Here is an 8,299-nt window from a genome sequence, read left to right as displayed (position 1 = left end):
AAGGCCACACACTGTATGAACCTACTTATATGACGCACTTAGTACAAATTCATAGAATCAAAGAGGAGAATACGGTTTCCAGAGACTGAGGGGAGGAGCAAATAGGGAGGTACTAATCAACAAGTACGAAGTATCGAATGAGCTGGAACTCTCCGGAGAGCAAAGGAGTCTGAACACGGAGCTCCTAAAGAAGTTGAGTTTCTCTGGGGCAACAGAAAGAAGGCGCAAGCAGAGTGCCACAGTCTCGTTTCTGTACTTACCCTGCCTGCCAGCAGCGGCCAGCGGCGGCCGGGAGGTGCTTCACCTAGGCCAGAGCGGAAAGACCCACCAAACGCAGGCGTCCCGCCTCTCCTTTTGTTTCCGGCTGCCGCCCATCAAGCTGATTGCGACGTAAACACACCTTAGCCCTGATTAGTGGGAGAAGGAAATTTGCCCCGCCTTGCCCCGCCTATCTCTAGTGGAACCACCTGGAGTCCCAGCTGCGCCCCTGGAAAGTTAGTGGCTTCTACCTGGGTGATCTTAGGACTCTCCTGGCCTTTCTCAGTCTCAGTTACCTGCTTAGTACGTTCATTCTTTTGTGTATAGCTTGGACAAAAACAGTCCCTGTGTTCCTGTCTCTGCTAGAAGCTGGCGATAAATCTATGAACATGGTCTCTTTCCCCAACATCAGTCCAGGGGGGAAGCTGACTCTCTTGGGTCCCCTGTCCCTTTCTGACTGGCTTGAGTGACTGGTCAACCTCAAGCTCAGCTTTCTACTGCTAGGGAACTACCTTTCTGAGGGCTGGGTTAAGTTCCCTTAGAGGTCAGCCCGGTCATTTCTCCCACTCATTTGTTGATGCTTCTGTTCTCTTAAAGGCTCTATTAAACCCTAACTCAGCTTCCCTTTCAAGAGATCCTCATGCCTGCTGGCAATAGAAGTCCTTCAAAACCAACACTTGTGGCTTTTTTTTTTTTTTTAACATTTATTTATTTGAGAGGGAGAGTTACAGAGGGAGAGACGGAGAGAAAGGTCTTCCATCTGTTGGTTCACTCCCCAAATGGCCGCAGCTGCGTGGAACAGGAGCCAGGAGCCTCCTCTGGGTCTCCCACATGGGTGCAGGGGCCCAAGGACTTGGGCCATCTTCCACTGCTATCCCAGGCCGTAGCAGAGAGCTGGACTGGAAGAGGAGCAGCCGGGACTCAAACTGGCTCCCTTATCAATGCGGGCGCCACAGGCTGCAGCTTTACCACTAAGCCACAACACCTACCAAACACCACTTAGGAAGCTGCAACACCTGCCAACCTCTTACAGAGCCAGCAGTCACCCCCCAGTTCCACTGCTGTCCTGCCAATGTGTAAACTTTGGCAAGTCCTTTTCCTCTGTCCAGAGTAAGTTTCTTCTGGGGTTGGAGGCCATTTCTGAAACCAGAGCCTCAGGCTACAATTAAGAGCCCAGCAGGCAGAGGATGATTTGGAGAGGGTGCTAGACGGGGCAGTTCTCTGAGCAGGAGGAGAGAGGGAGCCAGAGGGGCAGAGCTCTGTTCAGCCAAGGCTTTCAAAAACGGTTTACACAGGAGTGCCCTCTGTGCGAACAGAATCATACATGAACTGTGAAGAAGCAAAACCTGGACAGCCCTGCCCAGCAGCCCAGCTCTCGAAGCGCCCCCTCCTACGGGCACAGCAGCTCAGGGGCGTCAGCCTGCAGCTCAGAGTGAGGACTGGTCAGGCTGAGACTATCGCAGGTCGCCCCGCCCTCTCCGTTACCAAGTACCCGTGGCGCCTCCACTGATAAAGGAGGGCCTGGCCGGGGCCACGGGAGCTCAGCCCCCTCCTCATCTGGAGCCTGAGGTCTTTGGTTAGAAGGTCCCTGTGTTCCAGCCACTCATGTGGGAGACCCAGATGGAGTTCTGGCTCCTGGCTTCAGCCTAGTGGCCATTTGAGGAGTGAAGCAGCAGCTGAAAGCTCTCTCTCTGACTCTCCTCTTTCTCTCTCTGTCTCTCCCTCTGTCACTCTGTCTTTTGAATAATAAATATAACTTTTTTTTTAAGAGACAGTGTACTATGCATATCAAATGTGAAATGAGTTTGTTAATTTTTTTCATTGAAGATTTAAAATGTGAAAAACAAGTATGAAGTTGCAAAATGAAATAAACTCTAGATACCTGCTGTACATTGTTTCTATAGTCAAAAATGTATTATACACTTGAAAATTTGTTAATAGGGTTTGGTAACATACTAAGTGTTCTTAATAAAATTTAGAATGTAAAAGAAAAGGATTATTCTTTAATTTGTTAAAGATTTATTTATTTATTTGAAAGTCAGAGTTACACAGAGAGAGAGAGGCAGATAGAGAAAGGTCTTCCATCTGATGGTTCACTCCCCAGTTGGCCCCAACGGCCTGAGCTGCGTCGATCCAACCAGGAGCCAGGAGATTCTTCCAGGTCTCCCACGCAGGTGCAGGGGCCCAAGGAGTTGGGCCATCTTCTACTGCTTTCCCAGGCCATAGCAGAGAGCGGGATTGGAAGTGAAGCAGCTGGGACTAGAACCGGCACCCTTATGGGATGCCTGTGCTTCAGGCCAGGACGTTAACCCACTGCGCCACAGCGCCGGGTCCCAAGGATTATTCTTTTAGTTAGATTTTACGAACTGAACAACAAAAATTGCATGAACTTATGCATAATATAGGACTTCCATGAAATAATCTTTGAAATTCATGGCTTTGGGGATTCCTTAGTCCTTTAAGAAGTAGAAAATGACTCTTACACTATAGTGTGGGGTTAAAAAACAAAATATTAGAAGTCTAGTTAAATTGAATATCAGATAAATAGCAAATGCTTTCTTTAGTAAAAGCATTGTATGGAATATTTTTACACTAAAAAAATCTGAAATTCAAATTTAGACATCTAGTATTTTTATTTTCTAAATCTGGCAATCCTATGTATTGGACTTAAATTTTTAAATTTATCTGTGTATGTTTTAGAATCTATAATATCTTAAATCTGACATGTTCCTCTTTTTTAGCTTTAAAAATTTTCAAATGATTTCCATCTTAAAGCTTCAGAAGATATTTTAATAATATGAGATATAGTTTATTTGAGAAAAAAAGAATGCTGCAACAATATGTTAGAATAAAATTGGTTTAGTTACTCCTTATAAACAGAAATTCAAAATCAATATTTAGTGAAAATATTAGCTTTGAAATACACGAAATGCTCTCCTTACCATGACCAAAGAAGGAACTTGGACAATAACATCAGTAAGAGGTGTGGCACTATCAATTTTATAGCAATTTTTGTTTCCTGGCCACGGTTACCATTAGGAATCATTTACTCTAGCTATATTCCCTTCCAATTCAACCGTTTCCAAAAATCATCATGCATATATATAGCCATGTGTAGGATACACCAAGAAACAGCATCTTGGCCTTAGTTTCAGACCAATCAAACTCTTGATTTAGTTGTAATTATTCTCTTGCCTTCTGAACTCCTTTGCATGGCTTTTTTCCCGAGAAGTTATCACTACTTGAACTTCAATCTTGGCCTGTTGGTTACTTGATCCTGAACCAGACTTGATCTCTGGTACTTACATAGTTCGTATCATTTTAGAAGACAAACAGTTAAAGATTAAAACTCCATAGAATATTGGCTAGAAATATTTATTTTTTTAATATGTGCTAAGTAGTCATGTTTTTACTCACTGAGTTACAGTTTTTTTAACCTCGGTATTACTCTGAAATTATAACTTTTATTATTTTAATCAAAATGTGTAACATTTTGAAGATTCCTACACCACTCATCTCATCAGCAGACAGCCTAACAGACATAAAAGGCATAGGACTGCTTGTAGAGAGGCAGAAAGCTGCATATTTTAACAGAATGAGAACAAATGTGATATTGGCGTTTGTGTAAGGAACTTTGAGGAATTCAGCTCTTAATTTGAGCAGTTGGAAATGATACTGAGTGTGAAGTGAACTTTCAATAGGTGTATAAAGAAACACAGTATTTTTAAAATAGTAACTAAGTGCCACAGAATGGCAGAAATCATGCAGAATAAAAACTGGCTTAGCTAAATTAATATTATGAGAGAAATCCATGATATGTCAAACCGAAGAGAGTTCTTATAACTACAGTGAACTAAGTGTTTTACCAATTTTCTTTTTAGACAGACAGAATGGGAATCTATTGTCAGAAGCACGTTATCTAATAAATAGTAAGACTTTTGGGTGCTGGCACTGTGGTGCAGCAGGTTAAACCCAGGCCTGCGGCACCATCATTCCATATGGGCACCACTTTGAATCCTGGCTGCTTCACTTCGGATCCAGCTCCGTGCAAATGAGCCCGGGAAAGCCTCGAAGGATGGGGCAAGTCCTTGGGCCCGTGCACCCATGAAAGAAGCTCCTGTTTCCTGGCTTCAGATCGGCTCAGCTCTAGTCATTTTGGCCATTTGGGGAATGAACCAGCGAATGGAAGATCTCTCTCTCTCTCTCTCTCTTTCTCTCTTTCTCTCTGTTTCTCTCTCTGTCTTTACTATCTCTCTGTAACTCTTTCAAATAAATAAAACAATAAAAAAAGACTTTTGTATATGTTATCTTTAAGAAAATTACATAAAAATAGGAATTGTGGCATAGTAGGTTAAGCCACTGCTTGGGACAACCCATATTCCATATGGGAGTGCTTGTTAAAGTCTCAACTGTTCCACCTCTAATCAATCAAATTTCCTGCTAATGAAATTCAGAAGCTGAAAATTATTGCCCAAGTAATTGAGTTCATGCCACCCACGTGGGAGACATAGATGGCGTCCCTGGTTCCTAGCTTTAACCTGACCCAACCCTCGCTGATGAGACCATTTGGGAAATGAGCCAGGGGATGGAAGATTTTTTTTTTCTCTCTCTCTCTCTTGCTGTGTGTGTGTGTCACTCTGCCTTTCAAATAAATATATATTTAAAGGATTATACATGAAAATATTTAATGTTTTTATTCCATAGGATGAATTAATTTATTCGCCATTAATCCTTTTACTGCATTGAGGTATCTATTCTGAAAAGCTCTTGTCTAACAACTGCAGGTAAAATTCTGATACTCTGATTAGAACGGATTCTCTTTTGTAGTAGAGTTGAGATACAGATCTTTTATATCCTATTATGGTATTATAGTTGTACATTCCATACTATCCTATAATTTATCCCTAGTAAGCCTAAACTGGAGCCTCAGTCGAAAACTTGTCTCATGCTTCATCATTTCAAGCTTTGTTAGGGCAAAGATACTCAGCATTTAAGGGACACTATCAGAATCCCCTGAGAGAACTTATTAACATGCTTTCTCTAGGCCCATCCCAGATACTCCAGTTCGGGCTTTCTGAGATGGCACCCTACCATCTGCATGTTAGCAGGCACACCTGATGATACTGAGGCAAGGAGATGGTAATAAAAGCCTGTGATGTACAGAGATGTGGGAAGTAGTCCCCTGCCCTCCACTTGGAGGCAAATAACAGTCATATTCCTACTAAAAGTTGACCGGTGGCGGGCGCTGCGGCTCCCTAGGCTAATCCTCCACCTGTGGCACTGGCACCCTCAGTTCTAGTCCCTGTTGGGGCGCTGGTTCTGTCCCGGTTGCCCCTCTTCCAGTCCAGCTCTCTGCTGTGGCCCGGGAGTGCAGTAGAGGATGGCCCAAGTGCTTGGGCCCTGCACCCGCATGGCAGACCAGGAGAGGCACCTGGCTCCTGGCTTCGGATCAGCAAGGTGCGCCGGCTGCAGTGTGCCAGCCACAGCGGCCATTGGGCGGTGAACCAACGGAAAAGGATGACCTTTCTCTCTCTCTCTCTCTCACTGTGCACTCTGCCTGTCAAAAAAAAAAAGTTGACCAGGGAGTGCAATTAGTATGGTATTGACTTTCTTTTCTTTTTACGAAAATTTATTTTTTGAATTTTGAGTTAACATGGAATACTTGTACATTTTATTTGGTGCACTTTTTTTTAAAGATTTTATTTATTTGAGAGGTAGATTTACAGACAGAGAGAAGCAGAAAGAGAGAGAGAGATCTCCCATGTGCTGGTCACTCCCCAAATGACCGCAATAGCCAAAGCTGGGTAGATTGGGTCTCCCACATGGGCAAAGGGGCCCAAGCACTTAAGCCATCTTCTACTGCTTTCCCAGGCCATAGCAGAGAGCTGGATCAGAAGTGGAGCAGCCAGGACTAAGCGCCCATGTTGGATGCCAGCACCAATGGCGGAGGCTTAGCCCACTGCATCACAGTGCCGACCCCTATTTGATACACTTTGATATTTCAACCATGCTAGGTAATTAGCCCTGCCATTTCCTGTATTGCAGACAATTACTCTATTGTTCTGTGGAATACCCATGACCTTCACCTGCCTGTGTTTTGGTACCTATTATTCATCTTCCCCATCCCCTACCATACCAGTCTCTGATAATCACTATTTTAGATTCATACTATGTATATTTTTAGCTTCCATATGAGAAAAAAAAACCATATTTGTCTGTGTCTGGATTATTTCACTTAATATAATGATCTCCAATTTCTGCAATTTTGCTGCAAATATCACAATAAAATTCTTTTGGAGGTTGAGTATTATTCCATTGTGGATATGTACACCACATTTTCCATTGATGGACAACTAGGTTGATTCTATATCTTGGCTATTGTTAATAGTGCTATAATGATTACAGGAGTGCAAGTATCTCTTTCATATGCTGATTACATTTCCTTACGATATATTCCCAGTAGTAGGTTAGCTGGGTCATATGGTAGATCTATTTTTAGTATTTTGAGGAGGCTCCATACTGTTCCTCATAATGGTTGTGCTAATTTGCATTCCCATCAACAGTGTATTAGGGTGTTAGGGTTTCCTTTCCTCCACATCCTCACCAGCATGTTACTTATTGTCATTTTTATAATAGCCATTCTAACAGAAGTTAAGTGATACCTCCTTGGGGTTTTGATTTGCATTTACCTGATGGCCAGTGATATTGAGTATTTTTTCATGTGTTGGCTGTCCTTTTGTATTTTTTTTTTTTTTTGGACAGGCAGAGTTAGACAGTGAGAGAGAGACAGACAGAGAGAAAGGTCTTCCTTCTGTTGGTTCACCCCCCCCCCCAAATGGCCGCTACAGCCAGCGCACTGTGCCAATCTGAAGCCAGGAGCCAGGTACTTCCTCCTGGTCTCCCATGCAGGTGCAGGGCCCAAGCACTTGGGCCATCCTCCACTGCCTTCCCGGGCCACAGCAGAGAGCTAGACTGGAAGAGGGGTAACCGGGACAGAATCCGGTGCCCCAACCAGGACTAGAACGCAGGGTGCCGGCGCCACAGGTGGAGGATTAGCCAAGTGAGCTGCGGCACTGGCCTGTATTTATTCTTTTTTAAAACATGATTAATTTATTGTTTTTTAGTTTCTAATATTCAACATAGTTCCTAGATAAAATCTAATATAAAAATATTCCCTTTTTCTTTTTTTCTTTTGTTTTTGAGATAACTTTTTTTAAAGGATTTATTTATGTATTTGAAAGGCAGAGTTACAGAGAGGCAGAGACAGAGAGAGAAAGAGGTCTTCCATCTTCTGGTTCACTCCCCAGATGGCTGCAACGGCCAGAGCTGGGCCGATCTGAAGCCAGGAGCCAGGAGCTTCTTCCAGTCTCCCACGTGGGTGCAGGGGCCCAAGGACTTGAGCCATCTTCTACTGCTTTCCCATAGCAGAGAGCTGGATTAGAAGTGGAGCAGCCTGAATTCAAACACATGCTGGCATGCAGGCAGTGACTTCATCAGCTATGCCTCAGCACTGGCTCCTGAGATAACACTTTTAATTTACATCACAAAGGCTTAATGCTCCACCAAATAAAGAATTCAAACAGTAAAAAGACTCTAATTTAGCAGGCATATTGGCAAGGGCTATATAATAATCAAATGGAAAGATGATTATTTCACCCATATACAGTAAATTTTAAAATAATTACAAATGGGAGTGCATTGTGGCATAGTGGGTTAAGCTACCACCTGCAATACTGGCAACCCATATGGATGCTGGTTCGAGTTTTGGCTGTTCCACTTCCAATTCAGCTCCCTGTTAATGGGCCTGGGAAAGCAGCACAAGATGGTCCAAGTGACTGGGCCCCTGCACCCACATGAGAGACCCAAAAGAAGCCCCTGGCTCCTGGTTTCTACCTGGCCCAGCCCAGACATTGTGGTTATTTGGAAACTGAGCCAGTGGATGGAGGTTCAATCTATTTCTCTCTCAGTGTGTCTCTCTCTGTGTCTTTTTCTGTGTAACTCTGACTTTCCAATAAAAAATAAATAAATCTTTAAGAAAAAT

This window comes from Lepus europaeus, chromosome X, assembly GCF_033115175.1.
Source record: "Lepus europaeus isolate LE1 chromosome X, mLepTim1.pri, whole genome shotgun sequence".
NCBI lineage: Eukaryota > Metazoa > Chordata > Mammalia > Lagomorpha > Leporidae > Lepus > Lepus europaeus.
This window is presented reverse-complemented; position numbering follows the sequence as displayed.